At 40.5% G+C, this 25,500-nt stretch overlaps 1 long non-coding RNA gene across 1 annotated transcript; it reads left to right on the top strand.

Moving 5' to 3' along the window:
* On the top strand, positions 1-25,128 carry LOC134336534 (uncharacterized). The gene is made up of 3 exons (XR_010015819.1): positions 1-338; positions 20,895-20,984; positions 24,023-25,128. It is a non-coding gene; the product is annotated as an uncharacterized LOC134336534 (long non-coding RNA).
* Positions 25,129-25,500: the final 372 nt, after the last annotated feature.

The raw sequence follows: 25,500 nt of genomic DNA, 5'->3' as shown, positions 1-25,500 counted from the left end.
CGCAAGTCACCTTTCCCTCCCGACTTCCACCCACTCCACCTCCCCGCCTTCCTTTGTAATCACTCGCTGTTATTTTTTTCTTTGATCTCCCTCTAACAAACCCATCGCAGTCACACAACCTCCTCAGTGCCGGCTGACCAACATTGTAGTGGGTATTCTGTCTCCGGCTCTTCCAGACGAGTTGTGTCACAGCCCAACCGCTCCTCAACCTTCGAATCGTAATTACAAGAAAAGTCTCACCGAACATCGAGACTGATGTGCTTATAATGGCCAGAGGAAGGAAAAAGAAAAATTTTGGCAGCCAATTTTTCTGGCACAACAAGGCCGAGTTTCAAAAGGTAAACTGGGACTGCCACCGCGCTTTCTAAATTGCTTTTGTCAGTGCAACGCATCACTTACAGTGGAAACACTATACGAATGCGAAGTTAGAGAGAATTTACATCACATGCCAGCCTGGTATGAAAACAGAAACATTCTTGAATGGAGAATACTACAAAAGGAGTGGATACGGCTCAGTCCATCATGGGAAAGCCCTCCCCGCCGTTGGGCACATCTACACGGAGCCCTGTCTCTGTCGCAGAAAACTAGCAATCATCATCAGGGACTCCCGCCATCATGCTCTCTTCTCGCTGCTGCCATCAGGGAGAAGGTACAGGAGCCTCAGGACCCGCAGCACCAGGTTCAGGGACAGTTACTACCCCTCAACCATCAGGTTCTTCAACCAGAGGGGATGTCAGTCAACTTCATTTACAGCACAGCCTGTCCTGTGGACTCACTTTTAAGGGATTTTCATCTCATGTTCTCAATATTTATTGCTTATTATTATTATCTCATTTCTTTCTCCTGTATTTGCTTAGTTTGTTGTATTTTGCACCCTGGTTGTATGCTCTGTTGGGAGGAGTCTTTCATGGATTTACTGAGTATGCCCATGACAAAATAAATCTTAGGGTTATATATGATGGCATTTATGTACTTTGGTAATACATATACTTTGGACTTTGAAATACATATGAGGCTGCTGGGTGAATTCCTCCAATATATGATACAAAATTATACAAAAGAATAAACATAGTACAAACCGTTCTTACTGTCATCTTCAAAACATATATATGGTGTTTAACTTTAACATCATAAGCACCCTGGGTGCTAGACCATTTCACTACTTGAGGTACTTCCTGACTGATTCAGCCATTAAAATGGAATCAGTGCAGGATTAGTACAAATGGATTCCTGATCGTTGCCCCAGACTCAATAGGCCGAAGCTGCTTCAGTGCTGCACGAGTCCGTGATTCTATGAAATGCCCTCTTCTGAATGCATCTCCCTCCACCTGACACAGGCTCGGCCTCCGCTCATTATTTTTAATTCTTTGTAGGGGCAAGGACAGTGCTGTCAGGTTTAGCATTCACTGCTCATCAGTGTATGCTTGTACCTGATGGTATCCGTGCTGAATGTACTTCAGCATCACTGTTAGAAAGAGAACTGCAGGAGTGTTGCCCTATGATGATGAAGGTTTAAGATCATTGGCATATCTCGTGAAATTTGTTGACTTTGCGGTAGCAGTACAATGAAATACATGATAATAGAGAATAAAAACTGAATTACAGTATGGATATATATTAAATAGTTAAATAAGTAGTGCAAAAATTAAGAACTCAAGAAGTAGTGAGATAGTGTTCTTGGGTTCAATGTTCATTCAGAAATTGGATGGGAGAGGGGAAGAAGCTGTTCCTGAATTGTTGATTGTATGCCTTAAAGCTTCTGCACGTCCTTTCTGATGGTAGCAATCAGAAGAGGGTGGGTCCTGGGTGGTGGGGATCCTTAATGATGGACGCTACCTTTCTGAGGCACCCACCTTTCTTTGTAGATGTCCTGGATACTCCAGAGGCTAGTGCCCATGAGGGAGTTGACTGATCTTCAGCAATATCTTCCTTGGTAGCTAGTCAAAGTAAAATTTATTATCGTAGTTACATTTTCCCACTAACATTTGCAAGAAAATGAAGATATACAGTAGGATTTATGAAAAACTATGCATAAACAGAGAAAGAATGACAAGCAACCAACATACAAAAGAAGACAAATTGTGCAAGTATAAAAATACTGAGAACGTGAGTTGCAAAGGGTGCTTGAAAGTGAGTCCGTTGGTTGGGGAATCAGTTCAAAGTTGTGGTGGGTGAAGTTGTTCACACTCGTTCTGGAGGCGGATGGTTGTAGGGTAGTAGCTGTTTCTGAGCCTGGTGGTGTGGGATCTTAGGTTCCTGTACCTCCTGCCTGATGGTGGTAGTGAGAAGAGGGCATGGGTTGGATGGTGGGGGTTCTTGGTGATGGCTGCTGCCTTCTTGCGGCATCGCTCCATGGAAATGTGTTCAATGGCAGGGAGGGCTTTCCTATAATGGACTGGCTGGTGACTTAGAGGGGGAACATACATGTGTTCCCATGTACCTGTTACCCTTGAACTTCCCAGTTGTTGAGATTATGAGACTTGGAATCATTATAGTGGGGAATGCTGACTGCCTCATGCATGTCTGTTTCTCAGATACATGGCTTTTCCAATATTCTTCTAATCTGCCTCGCTCACTCTTCTCTACATAAATGTGAGGTTATCAAAAACTTGTGTTGCTTGCCCTCTCTTACACTGACTCATTCATTCACCTGTTCAGCAACACCATGATTCAAACATGCTCATAACTGTGTTCAAGGCCTTTTGTGACTTTATATCTCCTTATTTCTGGTACCTCCTCCATCTTCCATAATACCAAGATCCCCACACTTCTCAAGTTCTAGTTCCTTGATCGTCCCTTGGTTTAAATTTGCTAGCCTTGAGGGGAAAACCCCCAAGTTTCTTTTATCAATCATCTCTAGCATTCATTGGATGACATTGGTTCCACACACACTGAGTCCAAGCCAACCAACAAGTGCCCAACTGAATGAATCCTACCCTGATTTTCCTTCATTTCCGTTCACTCACCTACACACACTACTGTTTAATCTACCATCCAGCGCATCACTGAAGAAAACTGGAGCACCTATAGGAAACCCACACAGAAAAAGGGAAAATATTCATCCTCCGCACAGGCAAAACCAAAGGGCAGCATTGAATTGTGTTGTTGGAGCACAGAGGCAGTAGCTGCAGGAGCTGCACTACTGTTACTGCCTGTAGTTTAAGAAAATCTTGAAAGCTTCATCATTTGACCAAGCTTTTGTCATGAGCCTTAATATTAATTTCTGTGGTCCATGCAAAATTTGACCTAAAAACAGCCTCGTGAATTGCAGCGATGCTGTATTTACGTTAAAGATTTAAGATAAAGATTTTAAAGATTAGCTTTATTTGTCACGCGTACGAAACACACAGTGAAATGCAACATTTTGCGTCAAATCAAATCAGCAATGCTTCCGGTACCAACATAGCATGCCCACAACTTACTAACCCTGACCCTAACTGTACGTCTCTGGAATGTGGGAGGAAACCGCATGAGGAAATAAAAGAAGTCAAAGAGAGAACGTACGATCTCCTTAAAGACAGCGGCAGGAATGGAAAGTTGGTGATCGTGGAGCTGTAAAGTGATTATGCTCACTGCTTGCAATGCTACCGTGCCACCCCCAGTATGAAATGCATTTTATACATAGTTTTTGGGTTACACTATGAAATGGGAGTTATTAAATATCCTTTCCCCCCCAATGAGGCGAATTTTATAATGGATAGCTGATACAATTGTATGCAAAGTTATTCTATTGTATGAATGTCCCACAATTTGACCTTCTAGTGAGGTATAAAGGGAGTTAGAGATTCTATATTTGAATACCAAACCTGGTTTCACTTGAAACCTCGGTCATAGCTTGCCCTGAAATAGCTCATTTCTGTCTTAACCTCTTCAGGGAAACATATCCTTCCTGTTTAGTTACCTAGGCCTTTCATATTTTTATAAACCTCAATTAAATCTCCCTTCAGACTTTCCTATTCAAAGAAACATAACAAAAAGGAGCAAGAATAGGCCAATCAGCCTCTCAAGCTTGCTCTATTATTCAACATAATCATTGCTGTTCATTTACCCCAATACCATATTTCTGCTCTTCCCTCCCAAGCATTCCGTCTTGAGAAATTTTTCTGTCTCCTTCTCAAGTAATGAATTCCACATGTTCACCATTTTCTGAGTGCAGAAATGTCTCTTCATCTCTTGCCCTGTAACCTGATACGGTGGCCCTTGTTCTAGATGGCTCAGACATAGGAAACATCTTCCCCACATCCAGTCTGCCTGGTCTGGTCAGACATTAGTAAGTTTCAGTTAAATTCCCTCCAAATCTTCTGAACTCAAGTGAATACAAAGCTAGTTGGGCTAATCTCTCTCAAAAGACAGCCCTGCTATCCAAAGAAAACAATCGCAGCCTTCTAGGAAGACCACAGAAAAACTTCTCTTCTGGCTAAAATTTTCCAATCCTGGCAACACCCTCGTAAATTTCCTTTGCATCTTCCTGCACCTTTCTTGTAATGTGGCAGCTAGAACTACACACAATACTCAAATTGAAGTGTGAGTTCCAGTATAACCCTCCTGCTCTAATGTCTTTTGCCTTGGCTAAAAACAAATGTTTCCCACATGTCTTTTTAATCAGCTTATGAATCTATCCCTGAAGGATCTGTGGACATCTTCCATTGCTCCATCAATCTCAGCAACCTCCTATTTATTCTATTTTTTTCTTGCCCAGTTACACCTCTTCTAATGCTTGCATCACACTAGTAAAGATTCCATTTTGTCATTAAATGGTAGTCCTGATTTTTTAGATTCCTGGAAATCTACCCCCCCACCCCCGAAACAGGTAAACGGAGAGAAATAGATAAATGCTTATCCTAGCAGTGTTGTGAACCAGGACCCAAGCTTAAGAATCTTGCCCTATAACCCTCTCTCTCCCTGTCAATCATCCCCTTCCCCACAACAATATGTCCATACAGTGAGTGCCTTGCTTCACAGTGCCAGAAATGGCTGTTCGGGATTCAATTCCAGTCGCTTTCTGTAAGGTGTTTGTATGTTTTCCCTGTAACTGCACGGGTGCTGCAGTTTCCTCCCACATTCCAATGATATATGGTTAGGGTTAGTGAGTTGTGGGCATGCTACATTGGCTTCGGAAGTATGGCAATGCTTGCTGGCTGTTTAACACAAACCTCGGTGATTTGATTTGATGCAGACAACACATTTTGTTGGATGTTTCCATGTACATTAGACATATAAAGCTAATCTTCTCTTTTAGCCACTAGTCCCAGGCAAATTTGAATTTTTACACTCGTGCAAAATGCATGTCAACCTTTAGTGTCCTTGATAGGTTTCACACCCAGCTGTTATGGAGGAGAAGAATTCCTATTAAGTTCGGCAGGAACTCTTCTTCTTCTTCTTAAGCCCATTACCTCTACTGGGATATAGGCCGCCACCAGAGTTTTCAGTCCTGGGCTGGAGGTTGATCAGCCCTGTGGATTTTACTTTCACCTCATGACTTCATACATCTTCTAGTGAAGATCCCTCCTGCCCCAGGGATGAGGTCTCTGGAGCACTGTAGCTCTGTTTTTTTTATATATAGGATGGCCTCCCCATTTTGCAGCCAGCTTTGGGACCATCATGGCAGAGTTCAGCAGGATCTTGACCTGTCCCTATTTCCAGGTTTCCTCTCACATTACACCCTACTCCTTAACGTCTCGAACTATAAATAATGGAGCCTATATATTATAAGATCATAAGACATAGGAGCAGAATTAGGCCATTTGGTCAATCGAGTCTGCTCCACCATTTCATCATGGCTGATCCATTTTCCCTCTCAGTCCCAATCTCCTGCGTTCTTCCCGTATTCCACCATATTAAGAGAAAGCTCCCCTACAATATCTAGAATTTTCATCCTTATTTAGTAGTTCTTTATGGTAGCAAATTTATTCTACTTTATTTTAATGATTTTAGTTCTGAAAATGAATGTGAAGCAGCAATTGTAGAGGTCACTTTATGCTGCTGACCAATGATGAATTTTTAAACACTCGCACCTTTTCCAACATTGTTCCTTTAACTGTCAGAATTAACAAATGATGTACCTGAATAGGCTAGCATAGGCACTAGGGTTTTGTTGCCTTCTTCTGAGATACAGGATTCTACTCATCTAACCAGTTGGTTTTGTTTAGATCTTAGATAGTAAAAAAAACATTCTTGAAACATTTGCACCATACTCATATATGATATATAAAAATCCTTCATCACCACCTTCCCAAATTATATTGTAAAATCTTGTAATTTTGACTTGAAAGCTGGACTTGACTATTTCCATAAATATCGTTACTTTAGCTGGGAACATGGTAGCCTATTTTAGTGTGATATTTCATAACTATTTATAAATTAAGATGATCTTTATACTTTCAAAATACTTCCATCCCTATGATCTGTGGTTTAATATTCTGCCAGTTTTCCAGAACAGCAAAAATAAATGGTTCTTCAATAGAAAAGTGACTGATTTGTTGTTCCCTTATTAGTTGGCTCTGAATTTCCTGCTCATTTTGAGTTTTACCACATTTACAAATGAGCCGAACAAGTTGTTAAAGAAAAAGCCAAGACTTGTTTTTAATTTGAAGTAATCTTTGACTAAGTTTAGGTTTAAATGTGACCAAGACCTCAAAGGGTTACTTTGTCCAATATCGTCTGCTTTCAATTATCTTCAAAAAGATTATTTCATCCTGCAAATCATTTTTATGGATGCCCCAAGGTATAGCACTGTCAATATGGTTTAATTCATGATAAGATTATTTTCCTTTTGAAAGCTGCTAGAGTGGGCTAAGGACAGACATCTCTCTGTAGAAAATTAAAAGGAAAAGCCTCCTGTCCCATTATGCAACCAAAATGGCATTTATAGTGTGTCCTACTGTCAAAATGTTATTTACAGTTATTGTAAAAACATCATGCTAAATTTTTAAAAAATGCAAGGCTTTCTGCATAGTCCCTCAAGAAGAGTGATTTGCTAAATATATTAACAAATTAATATTAATTTAGAAACATAGAAAATAGGTGCAGGAGTAGGCCATTCGGCCCTTCGAGCCTGCACTACCATTTATTATGATCATGGCTGATCATCCAACTCAGAACCCCACCCCAGCCTTCCCTCCATACCCCCTGACCCCCGTAGCCACAAGGGCCATATCTAACTCCCTCTTAAATATAGCCAATGAACTGGCCTCAACAGTTTCCTGTGGCAGAGAATTCCACAGATTCACCACTCTCTGTGTGAAGAAGTTTTTCCTAATCTCGGTCCTAAAAGGCTTCCCCTCTATCCTCAAACTGTGGCCCCTCGTTCTGGACTTCCCCAACATCGGGAACAATCTTCCTGCATCTAGCCTGTCCAATCCCTTTAGGATTTTATACGTTTCAATCAGATCCCCCCTCAATCTTCTAAATTCCAACGAGTACAAGCCCAGTTCATCCAGTCTTTCTTCATATGAAAGTCCTGCCATCCCAGGAATCAATCTGGTGAACCTTCTTTGTACTCCCTCTATGGCAAGGATGTCTTTCCTCAGATTAGGGGACCAAAACTGCACACAATACTCCAGGTGTGGTCTCACCAAGGCCTTGTACAACTGCAGTACCTCCCTGCTCCTGTACTCGGATCCTCTCGCTATAAATGCCAGCATACCATTCGCCTTTTTCACCGCCTGCTGTACCTGCATGCCCACTTTCAATGACTGGTGTATAATGACACCCAGGTCTCGTTGCACCTCCCCTTTTCCTAATCGGCACCATTCAGATAATAATCTGTTTTCCTATTTCTGCCACCAAAGTGGATAACTTCACATTTATCCACATTAAATTGCATCTGCCATGAATTTGCCCACTCACCCAACCTATCCAAGTCACCCTGCATCCTCTTAGCATCCTCCTCACAGCTAACACTGCCACCCAGCTTCGTGTCATCCGCAAACTTGGAAATGCTGCATTCAATTCCCTCATCCAAGTCATTAATATATATTGTAAACAACTGGGGTCCCAGCACTGAGCCTTGCAGTATCCCACTAGTCACCGCCTGCCATTCTGAAAAGGTCCCGTTTATTCCCACTCTTTGCTTCCTGTCTGCTAACCAATTCTCCACCCACACCAATACCTTACCCTCAATACCGTGTGCTTTAAGTTTGCACACTAATCTCCTGTGTGGGACCTTGTCAAAAGCCTTTTGAAAATCCAAATATACCACATCCACTGGTTCTCCCCTTTCCACTCTACTAGTTACATCCTCAAAAAATTCTATGAGATTCGTCAGACATGATTTTCCTTTCACAAATCCATGCTGACTTTGTCCGATGATTTCACCGCTTTCCAAATGTGCTGTTATCACATCCTTGATAACTGACTCCAGCAGTTTCCCCACCACCGATGTTAGGCTAACCGGTCTATAATTCCCCGGTTTCTCTCTCCCTCCTTTTTTAAAAAGTGGGGTTACATTAGCCACCCTCCAATCCTCAGGAACTAGTCCAGAATCTAACGAGTTTTGAAAAATTATCACTAATGCATCCACTATTTCTTGGGCTACTTCCTTAAGCACTCTAGGATGCAGACCATTTGGCCCTGGGGATTTATCTGCCTTCAATCCCTTCAATTTACCTAACACCACTTCCCTACTAACATGTATTTCGCTCAGTTCCTCCATCTCACTGGACCCTCTTTCCCCTACTATTTCTGGAAGATTATTTATGTCCTCCTTAGTGAAGACAGAACCAAAGTAATTATTCAATTGGTCTGCCATGTCCTTGCTCCCCATAATCAATTCACCTGTTTCTGTCTGCAGGGGACCTACATTTGTCTTTACCAGTCTTTTCCTTTTTACATATCTATAAAAGCTTTTACGGTCCGTTTTTATGTTCCCTGCCAGTTTTCTCTCATAATCTTTTTTCCCCTTCCTAATTAAGCCCTTTGTCCTCCTCTGCTGAACTCTGAATTTCTCCCAGTCCTCAGGTGAGCCACTTTCTCTGGCTAATTTGTATGCTTCTTCTTTGGAATTGATACTATCCCTAATTTCTCTTGTCAGCCACGGGTGCACTACCTTCCTTGATTTATTCTTTTGCCAAACTGGGATGAACAATTGTTGTAGTTCATCCATGCAACCTTTAAATGCTTGCCATTGCATATCCTCCGTCAATCCTTTAAGTCTATCTTAACTAATTCACGTCTCATACCTTCAAAGTTACCCCTCTTTAAGTTCAGAACCTTTGTTTCTGAATTAACTATGTCACTCTCCATCTTAATGAAGAATTCCACCATATTATGGTCACTCTTACCCAAGGGGCCTCTCACGACAAGATCGCTAATTAACACTTCCTCATTGCTGAAAACCCAGTCCAGAATAGCCTGCTCTCTAGTTGGTTCCTCGACATGTTGGTTTAAAAAACCATCCTGCATACATTCCAAGAAATCCTCTTCCTCAGCACCTTTACCAATTTGGTTCACCCAATCTACACGTAGATTGAAGTCACCCATTATAACTGCTGTTCCTTTATTGCACGCATTTCTAATTTCCTGTTTAATACCATCTCCGACCTCACTACTACTGTTAGGTGGCCTGTACACAACTCCCACCAGCGTCTTCTGCCCCTTAGTGTTACGCAGCTCTACCCATATTGATTCCACATCTTCCCGGCTTATGTCCTTCCTTTCTATTGCGCTAATCTCTTCTTTAACCAGCAACGCCACCCCACCTCCCTTTCCTTCATGTCTATCCCTCCTGAATATTGAATATCCCTGAACGTTGAGCTCCCATCCCTGGTCACCCTGGAGCCATGTCTCTGTGATCCCAACTATATCATAATCATTAATAACAATCTGCACTTTCAATTCATCCACCTTATTACGAATGCTCCTTGCATTGACACACAAAGCCTGCAGGCGCTCTTTTACAACTCTCTTAGCCCTTATACAATTATGTTGAAAAGTGGCCCTTTTTAATGCTTGCCCTGGATTTGTCGGCCTGCCACTTTTACTTATCTCCTTTGTACTTTTTGCTTCTACCCTCACTTTACACCCCTCTGTCTCTCTGCACTGGTTCCCACCCCCCTGTTGTGAACTAACCTCCTCACGCCTAGCCTCTTTAATTTGATTCCCACCCCCCAACCATTCTAGTTTAAAGTCACCTCAGTAGCCCCCGCTAATCTCCCTGCCAGGATATTGGTCCCCCTAGGATTCAAGTGTAACCCTTCCTTTTTGTACAGGTCACGCCTGCGCCAAAAGGGGTCCCAATGATCCAAAAACTTGAACCCCTGCCCCCTGCTCCAATCCCTCAGCCACGCATTTATCCTCCGCCTCATTTAGATTATTTATTTGTTAAGACATTATGAAGCTGTATTTCAGCCTCATATAAATTTCACAAAATTTAACAAATTTCATGACACATGCTGGTGACATTAAACCTGTATCTGATTCTGATTCTGAAATATTAAAGTCTTATCAGTCATATATTCAAAACTATAATGATAATATTTTCAAAATCATTAAGTCTTTATTCATTTTTGGAGCATTGTATCAAATCACATTGGAGTATTATGTTCAGTTTGGTCAACCTGATATTAGGAAAGATGCCATTGAGCTGCAATGAGTCCAGAAGAGATCTGCAATGATGTTACTAGGACTTCAGGGACTGGGTTATAGGGAGAGGTTAGGAGTGCTAGGACTTTATTCCTTGGACAAAAGAGACCTGATCTTACAGAGGTTTATAAAATCATGAGGGGCATAGATAGGGTGGATGCTCACAGTCTTTTTTCCAGGATTGGGGAATCAAGAATTAGGCAGCATAGGTTTAAGGTGAAGGTGGAAAGATCTGATAGGAACCCAAGGGGCAGCATTTTCACCCAAGGATGGTGCATATATGAAATGAGCTGCCAGATGATGTGGTTGAGGCAGCTAAAATAGCAATATTTAAAAGATATTTGTACAGGAAAGGATAGAAAAGGTTAGGAGTATATGGATCATACATGGGCAAATGGATCTACCCTTGATGAACATTTTGGTGTGGACAAGTTGGATCCTGGATTTTCTCACTTGCAGACCCTAATCAGTTCCAATTGGCAACAAAATGTTCTCCACAATCTCCATCAACATAGATGCACCACAAGGCTGTGTGCTTAACCTCCCGCTCTACTCACATTACACTTATGACTGTGTGGCTAAGCACAGCTCCAATGCCATATTGAAGTTTGCTGATGAGACTGTTGTAGGCTGAATCAAAGATGGTGATGAAGCAGAGGGAGATTGACACTCTGGCTGAGTGGTATCATAACAATAACCTCTTACTCAATGTCAATAAGACCAAGGAGCTGATTATAGATTTCAGAAAAGGAAACCAGAGGTCTATGAGCCAGACCTCATCAGAGGATCTGAGGCAGAGAGGGTTAGCAATTTTAAATTCCCAGGTGTTGTTATTTTGAAGGAACGGTCATGGACCCAGCATATAAGTGCAATTATGAAGAAAACATGGCAATGCCTCTACTTCCTTAGAAGTGTGTGAAGATTTGGAATGACATCTAAAACTTTGACAAACTTCTATAGATGTGTAGCGGAGAGTATATGGACTGGCTGCATCACAGCCTTGTATGGAGTTACCAATGCCCTTGCATGGAAAATCCTACAAAATATAGTAGCTATAGCCCAGTCCATCACTGTTAATGCCCTCCCAACCATTGAGCACATCTACATGAAATGCTGTTGCAGGAACTCAACATCCATCATCAGGGATCACCACCATCCCGGCCATGCTGTCTTCTTGCTGCTGCCATTAGGAAGAATGTACAGGTGGCTCAGGACTCACGTTACCAGGTTCAGGAGTAGTTTCCACCCCTCAACCATCAGGCTCTTGAACCAAAGTGGATAACTTAACTCAACTGCTCTTGCCCCATCACTGAAATGTTTGCACAACCAATGGACTCACTTTCAAGGACTCTTGATCTCATGTTCTCGATACTTATTGCTTATTTATTTATTATTATTGTTTCTTTCTTTTTCATTTGCAGTTTGTTGTCTTTTGCACACTGGTTGAACACAATAGTTTGGTGTCTTTCATCGATTCTGTAATGGTTATTATCCTATATATTTATTGAGTATGTTTACAAGAAAATGAATCTCAGGTTGGCATATTGTGACATATATGTATTTTGATAACAAAATTTACTTTGAACTTTGAACATTGAAGTTGGGTGAAAGTGCCTATTTTATCCTGTATGACTCAATGACTCTATATTTAAAATTATGCAACCAAATAAACATAGATAATGGTGTATAATTTAAAAGTGTACACTGTAACATCAAGATGGAGGTTTAATCATTAACTCTAATATTTTAGATACTTTGCTGATGTGATTCATGATCCATTACAGAAACAGAAGGTTAGATGTTAACTTTTGCAGTTTTCATTTAAAGTTTCAGAGCATTGTTTAAATTGAGTAAATTACCATGATTTGTAGGAATTCAATTCCAGTAGCTTCACCAGATCTTCTTTTACAGCTCTGGATAGTTTGAGAAACATTTCCTGTTTAAATAGAAGACCTAAGAACTCAGTAACATAGAGTACATTAGTATTGAGTGCCAGTTGAAAAGTTGAACACATTTTGTCAAGATTGTCAAGTCTACACGCTTCTTTCCACACGTTCAGCCACAGGGAGACACCCAGTAGAAGTGTGCCATATGCCATGATTTTCATGTTCCTTGATGCAAGCATGGGCCACTCATGCAGAGGTTGGCTGCCACAGGGTATGTGATGCCTGCTTCAACATAGCCAAAAGGGAGCAGTATGGGAAACAGTGCTGTGAAATTATTTCAGTTAAATGCACTTGAAGTAAAAACCAAGATATCAGGCAAATGAAACAATGCTAGAATAATGTTCAGAGTGAATGAAGGAATGGCTTTTGAGGACATTCCTATTACAAGGCAAGTTTATTGTAATCTACATCTTGGGGCTCTGAAGCAATAGGATTTTGCAACACCAGACCCTTGAGAGTAATATTCATTGGCCCATTGTAAATGCAAGTTTAATGAGCCCGTGAAGCCACTGAAGAACTTTTGGGCCAAGTTCCCTTAAAAGGCACAAGGCATTTTCTTTAGTACCCTGTGTCTTCGTAAGTTTATGTATTGAAAACTTGAAGCGATTAAAAATTTGAAGAGCTGAGTGTGACAGAACACATTGTACTCTATCTCTCTGATTTATTTCATTCAAATCAATAAAGTGAATTTGTGAGTCAAGACAAAACAGACTGACAAGTGGATAAACTTGCTCAATGCCATTGACGGAGACGCAAGTTGGTCAGGTCAGGCGGCAGCTGTGGTCAGAGAAATAGTGTTCATATTGCCTCTGGATTTTTCTCCTCACACACTCTGTTTGACCTGCAGAGTATTTCCAAATTCTTTCAAGATTTCTAATAAATACAGTTTCTTGCTTTTTCGTTTATTCACTTAAGGTTGGCTTATTCAATTAATCATTTCATCACAAAAGCTCCATTCCTTTCAAATTTTTAATCCAGATAGATGAAACTGATAATAAAAGGCTACAAATATTGGAAGATGTCTGACAGGCATTCATTAAAACTGAGTTGCTTGTGTCAAACACATGATCTCATGAATGACGTGTCTGATTATCAGGAAAATGAAACATCCACATGGAGGAGCATTAATAGTAGTTGAGGTAATGATGCAGCACTTGATGAGGATGCTCATTAGTATTTTTCTTCTACTCAACTCTTTACTAAACGCTTTAGTTGTCACCATAAGAGCCAAAGGTAGTCAACATGTCAAAGCACATCATCACAGTGTGGTGAATGGATAGGAGCCCACTCCTGGCATCAAGAGCACTTGGAAATAGTGGGGGCAGGAGACACTGGAAGGACAGAGTAATTGATAAAATCGTGCCCAAAGCAAATCCATGCTGTATTCTGAGTAACAAAATGCTGGAGGAACTCAGTAAGTCAGGCAGCATCTATGGAGGGGAATAAACAGTCGACGTTTCAGGCCGAGAACTGTACTTATGACTTCATCAGGGTCTCAGCCTAGAACATCAACTGCTCATTCCCTTCCACAGATGTCGCTTCACTTGCCGAGTTCTTCCTACAATTTGTATACGTTGCTCAAGATTTCCAGCATCTGCAGACTCCCTTGTGTTTACATCATGTGATATTTTCCCTTGAACATCTTTGGAGTGGAGTAAAACTTCATGAATAGACGAAAAATATGCAGATCATGGTGAAAGGCAAAGCCCCCCCTTATCATCCAAGACACAACTATTTAGAGCTCCCAAAGTCCACTTTTATCCCAGTCTAATCCTACCCCAACCAAACCTATTCTCACCAAGCCTACTGTTGTTCTCAGATTAGGATAAATCCCACACCAGATAACTCTTAGCCTTCCCCGTTCCTGCAGTGTTACTAGTACCTTGTCATGGATCACACAGGGAGGCACCTTCCTTGTGCAATTCTCCCCGAAGGGCAGTGGGTTATTATAGTGGTGCAAGGACTCATGTCAAACTGCTCATTCCCCTCTTCTTCAAAACCGACATTTAACTGTGAGACTATTGGGTCTGGCAGAGACAAGAAGTGCACTCAGCTCATTTGCAGCAGTGTGATTCATTAGCACAAAACACTTCTATCATTTATCAGTGGGTAATGATGTGGCAAGAGCAGAACAGCCTGTCTTTGGCAGACCTCGGCGACTGAAAGACTATAATCATCGTCAGTCAGAATTCAATATGGTTTTAATAAAAGTTAATATTTATTAGTGAGAATGAGCTGTTATAAATATCGCCTTTACTCTTTCACAGTTTTGGCGTGTTAAGTAGGCATTAATAGACTACATGTGAAATTTTGGATTTCCTTCTCCAAATCTCCCTGCCTTTCCTATTTTAAAAACCTCTTTAACTTGTCTCCTTTGCCAACTTTTTGACCTCGCTGCCAATATTTGTCAGTGAAGCTCTGGTGAAGTATCTTGAAATGTTTTACTTTTTTATTAGGTCCATACGGATGGTTTTAGGGACAGCGCTGGGAGTTAGGAGTCAGGTTAGGGTTTAGGGACAGGGATGCATCTGCAGAGTCATTTGTGTTACACTCTGAATGCTGCATAATAGATTGTCAGAAATTCAAGTTTCATCGAAGTCCAATCTAAGCTTGAGCACAGAACATGTAACAGTGTGCTTCTTAACTGGGCAGTAATGTGAAAGCTCAATTTTACTTTTTGCCTGAGTGGCTGGGTATTTGCAGCTTTCTCCTTGATCGCAGGTTTCTAACAACTGCAGCATTTTCATCTCACAATTCCAGCATTTTTAACTCTCTGTTTTGCCCATTCATCTTTTTCTGTTTGTCTCTCCATCAGACAGAACAATTGCAAGTAAGAAGCCTTTGACACCATCTCTCTGCTAGCACCATAACCGTTTTGTGTTATTCCTTCTCTCCTGGACTCTATCCTACCACAACCATTCCTTCTGTTCACTCCACTTCTCTCCCTTGACCTACAATTTAAAATATGTTTTGTTTCCAGCTCTGGTGAAAAGTTGCCAATGTGAAATGTGATGCTTCTGTCTGGGTCAGTGTATTTGCAACATATTCTGTTTTTATTTCAGATTTTGCTTGTTGGTTTTGATGCCGCATCTCCATCTGTCTGTCCTCTTGCAGTTTCTTTATATCAAGCATCTTTAAACTTTGATTTTCTACATTTTCCACCGTTGAGGAGAAGCCCTCAAGGGACAGAAATGAAGCTTTTACAAACTGAATTTACCACAAACATCTTCCTTGATTTATCGACATTCTGTGCCACAGTAAACACCTCACTTTTTATGGGAATGCACTCAAATTGCCCCAAACATGTTCAAGTTCAATTTATTGTCATTCAGCTGTACACATGTATACCGCCAAACAAAACAATGTTCCTCCGGACCAAGGTGCACAGCACAGTGCATATAACTCACACATAAAGTAATGTAGATTGCATACCCCTTATCTGAAATGCTTGGGGCCAGAAGTGTTTTCATATTTTGGAATATATAATGAGATACCTTGGGATTGCCATGATTTTACCAGAATATAGCATTAATGGCAAGACTCTTGGCAGTGTGGAGGATCAGAGGGATCTTGGGGTCTGAATCCATAGGACACTCAAAGCTGCTGCGCAGGTTAACTCTGTTAGGAAGGCATACAGTGCATTGGCCTTCATCAATCGTGGGATTGAGTTTAAGAGCTGAGAGGTAATGTTGTGGCTATATAGGACCCTGGTCAGACCCCACTTGGAGTACTGTGCTCAACTCTGGTCACCTCACTACAGGAAGGATGTGGAAACCATAGAAAGGATGCAGAGGAGATTTACAAGGATGTTGCCTGGATTGGGGGGCATGCCTTATGAGAATAGGTTGAGTGAACTCAGCCTTTTCTCCTTGGAGCAACGGAGGATGAGAGGTGACCTGATAGAGGTGTACAAGACAATGAGGGGCGTTGATCATGTGGATAGTCAGAGGCTTTTCCCCAGTGCTGAAGTGGCTAGCACGAGAGGGCATAATTTTAATGTGTTTGGAAGGAGGTACAGAGGAGATGTCAGGGGTAAGCTTTTTACGCAGGGGGTAGTGAGTACATGGAATAGGCTGTTGGTGATGGTGGTGGAGGTGGAAATGATAGGGTCTTTTAAGAGACTCCTGGATGGATACAAGGATCTTAGTAAAATAGAGGGCTATGGGTAAGCCTTGGCAGTTCTAAGGTAAGGACATGTTCGGCACAGCTTTGTGGGCCGAAGGGCCTGTATTGTGCTGTGGGTTTTCTATGTTTCTATGATTTCCGACTCTGAATTTATGTGCTAACGGTAAGCCATCCTTTTCTTACACTTGGACATCACACTTATCTATTTAACAGGAAAAACATTACGTAAGATTAATATAATGAAAATATAATGTGTGCAAGGTAACAAAACCAGTACAGCAGCATCAGGAGACTACCTGAATCAGCTGTTGTATAACGACAAACAACGACAGGCTTTCAGTCTCCACTTACGATGCTGTGTTTTGGTTAAAATGTTACAGTACACTATATTTGTACCTTACTTTTTTTAAGGTTTTACATCAGGTATAAAAACAATCAGCTTTGTCGACTTGTTCTGATGTTAGACTTTTATCAACGACAATCTTTGCAAACTCATCAATGAATTTCTCTGCTGTTTCATGATCATCAGACACAGTATCTTTAAAATTTGAAAACTCTTTTTAAAATGTAATACCCTGCCTTTTCTTAAGTTTCTGCAAACAATCTGCTGAATATCCACAATTACCTTCAATGTTAGTTTGTTGTGATAGATCTTTGCTTATTTTGTGATCAGCATATCGTGAAGCGGTATATGTTCACTCCAACGTTGACGAATACATTCTTTCAATACACAATCAAGATCTTCATTTTTCATTTTATACAGTGACTTTCTATTTTTCATTAACTTCTGTTCATTACATGTGTGAGGTTATTTCTCAGAGCTGTGTCGTTGCGCAGAGACCTGCACATCACCCGGGAACCTTTCCGGTGTATTGTGAAATTTTTCTCTTCTGGCGCCATATCAGCACTCAAAAGATTTCAGATTTCAGAGACTTGGATTTCGGAATTTTGGAGAAGGGGTACTCAGTCTGTTTTAACAAATAATAAAATATTTTCCAGAAGATTGTCATTTATCATAAGGTGCATTTATGACACAGGCTAAGAAGTAAACAGTGTAACACTGCAGGACTTCACATGTGATGAAACCTGGGTGATGGCAGGCAGTCCAGTAGTCTCACAGCCTGGGGGCAGAAGCTGTATCTCATCCTGACAGTCCTTGTCCTAATGCTATGGTACCTCCTGCCTGATAGTAGGAGGTCAAAGAGATTATGGGATGGATGGGAAGGATCCTTGACAATACTAAGGGCCCCATGTATGCAGCACTCCTGATAAACGTCTCAGATAGGTGGAAGTCCTATTTATACCTATGCATACCTATTTATACACTGTTATAGTCATAACACCTTATAGTTTAAAGTAAAAATTCATACGCTAGGCATTAACTTCAAAGAAGAACCCTCTAAACAGCTGGTGAATCTTGATGCAAATTAAATTATTAATTTCATGGTGTAGAACTTGCAGCCCAAAGGTTACTGTATGCTCAGTTTCTCTCAGTTCAGCAAGCTTTATTGTTAGAAAAAAAGAACGTGCCAAACTGCCTCATTTTAATGGTTATTATTATCTACCTGAACTTCAGATCTAATAATTCCTCTACCTGAAACCTTTTTATTAATAAAAAACTCAATGTCCACATACTGTTCCTTCTGATATTTTCCTGATTTTCTAGTGTCAGTCTCAGCCCAGTGATCACACTCTATCTTCCAGCAACTCAAACACAAAGCCCAGCCAGTGATCCTCAGAAACCACTTTAAGCAGCAAATCCCATCTGTCAAATTAAGATTGGAAATACTACTGCCAGCAAAAGGTGATAGAAGCTCACAAATCTTTTTCTCAAATGGAAATCGACCGCAAAGTCATTTTTACATTTTAAATCTTGGCTTAACATAGTATCAAAAATCTAAAGATGTGGCAAAAAGCGAGGAAAATGTAGTTAAGATGCAGATTATCTCACAGAATGATGGAATGGATTATTCGTAATAATAAATTCCAGGATTTGAATGTTTGCCTTTTATTTTCTGAGAATTGAAACAAGCCTTTTGCTTAAACAGAGGACTATTAAATTGGCAGGCTCCAACTGTGCATAAAAAACATACTACAGACAGGACAACAACCTCTGGAGACAAATGTTTAAATATAATTTTTGTATGCTAGTATATATCCCTGACAGCACAATTAGAGAGATTTCTAGGGTGCTATGACCATATATAAAACACATTTGTGGCTTCAGGCACAAAGATCATACAATTGTGTCACATTTCAAAACAACCATCAACATCTGGACTGAACACTGAGCATTTGAAACCCTATTGCGCAAACCTTTGGCTGTACTTGAATTGGTTGCTGTCTTGGTTTTAAAAATAATATAAACCATAGCTTGACTTCTTGTTACAAAAACCTCAAGTGCTCTAATTTTATTTATCGTTTATTTAAAATTATGTCACATTTATGTATTTGTGAGCAGATATCAAAAGCCAGAATTTACCTTTACAATTAAAAAGTGCTGATAAAAGATTTATGTTTATCTTCTGGACCATGGGTTCTTTGCTGGTGGTTCATTGGTTCTACTACTACTACACCAACTCAGGCCTAGGGGGCCGGCGTCAGGCACGATGATGGACTCTCCACTTCTCCCTCTCCCTCATCAGTGTGCTCAGTTCATCTACATTAGCTGCGCCGCTGTCTTCTGGGAGCTGCTGACCATAGTCTTGGGAGGGTGCCCAGGGTTCATCCTCCCGTGCTTGGGCTCCCATATGATGACTAGGCTGGCAGGTAGCTCGGGGTGGCGTAGACAGTGTCCCACTAGTTGCAGTCTTCTCGCCTCGATTGAACCTCATTGGTTCAATTCATACATATTGTTAATTTATTAAATTTATCTTGGTCTGTCATTTCAAAATTATGTTCATCTAAATATTTTAATTCATCTAGGCTTGTTAGATCAAAAGGGCTGCAAAGGAAAGAGTTTGTCAAATATGTTTGAGAAAGTTTCCTCCATCAGTACATTGAAATCCCCAACTGGATCTCCTATTAGGGAATGAGACAAGGAAGGTGACAGAAGTTGTGAAGGGGTACACTTTGAATCTAGTGATCATAATGTCATTATTTTCAAGGTAATTATGGAAAATGATTGGTCTGTTCCTTGGGATGAGATTCTAAATTGGAGAAAGGCCAATTTTGATGGTATCAGAAAGGATCTGGCAAGTGTGGGTTAGGACAGGTTGTTTTCTGGAAAAGGTGTGCTTGTTGAGTGGGAGGACTACAAAAGTGAAATTTTGAAAGTACATATTTAGTATGTTCCTGTCAGAATAAAAGGCAAGAATAACAGGTTTATGGAATCTTAGTCTTTGAGGAATATTGAAGCCCTGGTTAAGAAAAAGGAGGAGTTGCATAGCAGGTATAGGCAGGCAGGAACAAATTATTTCCTTGAAGAGTATAAAAAATGCAAAAGACCATTTAAGAAGGAAGTCAGGGCATGGGAGGGGCTAAAAGAAAGAATGAGCTTGCTCGAGCAGACAGGGTGAAGCAGAACCCTAAGGGCTTCTTCAGATATATAAGAGGAAAATCATAGCAAGGGACAAAATTGGTCCTCTGGAAGATCGAAGTGGTAATCGGTGCATGGAGCAAAAAGAGATGGGGAAGATCAAGCAACATCTGTAGATGGGAATAAACAGTCGGCGTTTCAGGCTGAGATTCTTCATCAGGGCTAGGTCGTACCACATTTAAACTACACTGGATATAAGGATTATATATTGAATATTTTAAGATCATGGCAATGGAAAATGCAATGACAAGAAAAAATACAGCAAGATATTTGAGTCTTAAATTGTGAGCTTTGGTTTTCATCAAATGGGTCAGAGACGCAAGATGTAAACCATGATCCAGGTGGTAATTAAACAGAAACAAATGCATTCCTCCCAAGATCAGGAAACTGTAACCTGTTCCACTGCAATTTCTCCATTTTCTTTAAATGACAGCAGCGATATTCAAAATTCTATACTTGCAAGAGCCATTTTTCTAAATCTGTTTTTTTTACCAAGTTTACATTTTAACTTGGATATTTAGGAAAGTGCTTCTAGAGACTTTGCAAACACAATTATGAAGTGAATATACCCTGCAATAGACCATTGTCATCTTGATTCATACTTCTCTTTATTTATTTCTTTAAATGACTAAAACAAAATATTAATATGTAGTACTGATTAAGGGCCTTGGCCTGAAATGTCAACTATTTGTTCCCCTCTACAGATGCTACCTGACTTGCTGAGTTCCTCCATTATTTTGTGTGTGTTGCTCAAGACTTCCAGCAGGATCTATCAACAGTGGCCACATTATTAGGTACCTCCTGTATTCAAATGACTTTATTACTTACATCCTTCATAAACATGAGGAGTAAAAATCTTTACATTATGTCTCCATCTAAATGTGCAATGTGCAATTTATAGTAATTTGTAATAAATCAAATGTACAACAGGACAGTTGATATAACCTAGAAATACTATTGTATCAGTGTGATTTAATCAGTCTGATGGCCTGGTGAAAGAAGCTGTCCCGGAGCCTGTTGGTCCTTGTTTTTAAGCTGCGGTGCTCTTTCCCAGATGGTAGCAGTTGGAACAGTTTGTGGTTGGGGTGACTTGGGTCCCCAAGGATCCTTCGGGCCCTTTTTTTACACACCTGTCTTTGTAAATGTCCTGAATAGTGGGAAGTTCACATCTATAGATGTGCTGGGCTGTCCGCACCATTCTCTACAGAGTCCTGCGATTGAGGGAAGTACTGTTCCCATACCAGACAGTGATGCAGTTGGTCAGTGATGTACCTAATAAAGTGGCCTCTGAATGTATGTTTGTGGTCTTCTGCTGCTGTAGCCCATCCACTTCAAGGTTCAACGTGCTGTGCATTCAGAGATGCTCTTCTGCACACCATTGTTGTACTGCGTGGTTATTTGAGTTACTGTCACCTTCCTGTCAGCTTGAACCAATCTGGTTATTCTCCTTTGACCTCTCTCATTGACAAGGCGTTTTGCCCTCAGAACTGCCACAAATACCTTGTTAATGAGAGAGCTCAGAGGAGAACGACCGGACTGTTCAAGCTGACAGGAAAGCAAGTTTTGTTTTGTACTTCGCACCATTCGCTGTAAACCCAGAGACTGTTGTGTGTGTGAAAATCCCAGGGGATCAGCAGTTTCTGAGAAACTCAAACCACCTCATCTGGCATCAACCATCATTCTATGGTCAAAGTCACTTAGGCTTGATCTGAACAACCACTGAACCTCTTGACCATGTCAATATGATTGGCTGATTAGATATTTACATTATCAATCAGCTGTACAGGTATACCTAATAAAGTAGCCAACGAGTGTATGTTTGCAAATACTTATTGTGGTTCTTAGGATAAATGCCCATCTTTACGATTAGAACTTATTTTGTATTTCATTCCTTGAACTTATCTTGGCCAACACACTATTTGGCAAACTAGTGGTCAAGTTAATAACCATTTTCCAAGTCATTAGCAGTGCTGCTCAGTCCAGGTTAGGAGCTGTTTAAAGATATTAAGAACTTCTATTCTTGAAGAACTGTGTCTCATTACATTTTTGGCCTCTTCTGAATTCCTTTCAACGAATTGCTCACTATTCTCCCACTTTTTAGTCCTGCAATGCACTAGAGCAAAGATAGACAACTAAACAGAATTAAATATAGTTTAATTATCTCCTAAGTAATGTACTTTAAGAAGTAAAAGACATTAAAGGTACGTAAATCCTTTTGGAAAGCAGCACAGAAATCATTATGCTATTTAGGCAGTTGGAAAGGTCTTTCACATAGAGTCAAGGTTTGCAGTTGTAATGATTTTTATACTGAGTAAGTGGCTGCAATTTTAGAATTTCCACTGTACTCTTAAAACGGAAAAAAAAGGCCATTAATAACACTCTTTGCTTGCTGTCTTCTTGACTATAATTACGGTATATCTGTGTATTGATGTAAATTTAGCGATTTCTGTACTGTCTTCATTGTAAAATGGTGAAAGCTTTTGGAATGGAAGATTTGGAATAGATTCAGAGAGGCCGTCAGGCCCCTTGTGCCTCCTCCCTGTACAACAAGATTGGCTAATCTTTAACCTCAGCACCATCTTCCTGCACGTTTTGCAGATTCCGGAATTTCATTTATATCTAACAACCTATTGATCCTTGTTTTGAGGATACACAACAACTGAGCCATTATCAGTCTCTTGGATAGAGAACTTCGAAGGTGCACTACCCTCTAGGCAAAGAAGTTTCTCTCCTTCCGGCCCTTTATGCCTGCTCCACATTCATTAAGAAATGTTTAAGTGCACCACTTTCCCTGCGGGGAATCAGACTCATAGCTCTGGATGAGCAGTCTCAGAATATTGCTGCTAGTCCAGAAGTGCAACCATTATTGTACTAAACCTTGTTAAAATTATTGCGCTCACTTAACCCTAAAAAGCTTTGTACTTAAAAATGCAATGCATTCTAATTTTTCTTAAATAAGCTTCAATCTTCATTACATGCTCAGCAATTCTTTTAAGACATTTGCTAAAGATTGTGCTTTTTCATTATTAGCTTCTGAATTTTCAAAACACTGCAACATTCAGATTCAGGTTATTTATTGACTTCGTGAACATTGAAACATACAGAATCAGAAACAGGTTTAATATCACCGGCATATGTCGTGAAATTTGTTAACTTCGTAGCGGTAGTACAATATGATACATGATATAGAAAAAAATAAATAAATGCATAGATTACAGTAAGAATATATATGTATATTAAATAGTTAAATTGAAAATAGTACAAAACAGAAATAATAAAAAAGTGAGGTAGTGCTCATGGGTTCAATGTCCATTTAGAAATTAGATGACCGAGAGGAAGAAGCTGTTCCTGCATCGCTGAGTGTGTGCCTTCAAGCTCCTGTACCTCCTTTCTGATGGTAAAAGTGAGAAGAGGGTATGTCCCGGGTGATGGGAGTCCTTAATAATAGACACTGACTTTCTGATGCTCCACTCTTTGAAGATGTCTTGGATAATACAAAGGCTAGTACCCATGATGGAGCTAACTCATTTTACAACTTACTGTAGCTTCTTTCGATGCTGTGTAGAAGCCCCCCCCCCCACTTATCACACAGTGATGCAGCCAGTCAGAATGCTCTCCACTGTACATCGGTAGAAGTTTCAAGTGTTTTAGGTGACAAACCAAATCCCCTCAAACTCCTGATGAAATATAGCCACTGTCTTGCCTTTTATATAGCTGCATGCACATGTTGGGAGCAGGTTAGATCCTCAGAGATACAGTGAAATGTGTTGTTTGTTTGAAAATATGCAAAAACAGAAATAATAAAAATGTCCCTTTCCTCTCTCCCATGCAGGAGTTCCCAACCTCTATTATGCCATAGACCAATACCATTAAGCAAGGGGCCTGTGGACCCCAGTTTGGGAACCCCTGCACCCAATTCCAGGCTTCTAACACTGGGCTTTGAACTCCAGACTTCACAGAACAACCCCAGTAACAAGAACAGCAACATCAGCAAAAGCAAGCCCCACTCCTTCCTTCCACCCACTCACCCACGCATAGGGTCCTCCAACCCCACACAAGCCGTTTCCGGTCTCCAGTGGACTCGTAGACCTGAGACTCTGGTCATCGGACAATGAGGAATCTGGATGACATTGATTACTGATGGCCAGGACTGAAAATATCACTGTTGCTGCACCCATTTGAACACCAACCATTGTTGGAGAAGAGGACGTCACACCAGAGAGATTGCTGGATCTTTGACCTCGGCTTTCTTTGAGGTCAGTGGCGTGCAGTCATGATTCGCTACAACCAAAGGCGTAGGTCCAAGAAGGATGCAGGCATCAGCAGTAAAGAAACACCACCACTGGCAGGTTCCTCTTAAAGTCACACACTATATGGGATTGCAATCACCCTTCTTTGTTACAGAGTCTAAATCTCAAAACTCTCCTCAATACCACTGTAAGAGTACCTTCACTGGGAGGACCTCAGCAGTTCAAGAGTGGGGCTCACCAGCGCTTTCTCAAGGATGGCTGGTCATGCCAAAAGAGCTAAACCCCCAAAGAATGAGTGAAAAAAATAGCAAATAAAAGAAGAAGAAAATGAAAAAGATGAAAAAAAAGAGAAGCTCAACTCAGGGTCAACAACAGCACCAATGTTGCAAGCAGTGGGCTTCAAGTCTTAATCAACTGCATAGGGAAGGGTGAAGTTCAAAGTTCAAAGTAAACTTTTATCGAAGTACGTACATGTCACCACGAACGACCCTGAAACTCATTTTTAGCTGACATGAAGAATCTTTGCAAACTTTGAAAAAATTAGAGGTGCTCTGTGCCTCCTTTAAAATGACACCTAACTACTGGACCCGGAACAGATCCTTGGAAATGATAATGCTGAGGAAGTTATTCTACAGTTTACATGTTACAGTAAAACCTGAATACTGTAGCCTTTTGAAATAAAATATGCTGCTGAATACTCAATCGTGAACTATTCCTACAAGTCTTCCTGAAAAAATAAGAGATTGCTTACTGAAGTCAAGGGCCGATGAAAAAAAATTATACCACAACAATCTTTCTTTCCAGCCACTATTTTTCCAGTGCATTTTTTTGTGAGGGTAGCATTTGAAGTGCCTTTGGAAACAGAAATAGAATTTTAAAAATAACATTAAAGACAGTGTGTACAATAGAACAAGACTCAACTAGAAAGCCAATAGTTGAGAAAAAGAGTTTGCAGATTGTCCCCTGTTGATGATATTGGCAAAATAAATATTTTACTAGGAGCCAGTACAGAAATTGATCTATAGACTGGGCGTTGACAGTGTATTCATAATAAATGGGC

Source organism: Mobula hypostoma, chromosome 22 (genome assembly GCF_963921235.1).
Source record: "Mobula hypostoma chromosome 22, sMobHyp1.1, whole genome shotgun sequence".
NCBI lineage: Eukaryota > Metazoa > Chordata > Chondrichthyes > Myliobatiformes > Myliobatidae > Mobula > Mobula hypostoma.
This window is presented reverse-complemented; position numbering and strand designations above follow the sequence as displayed.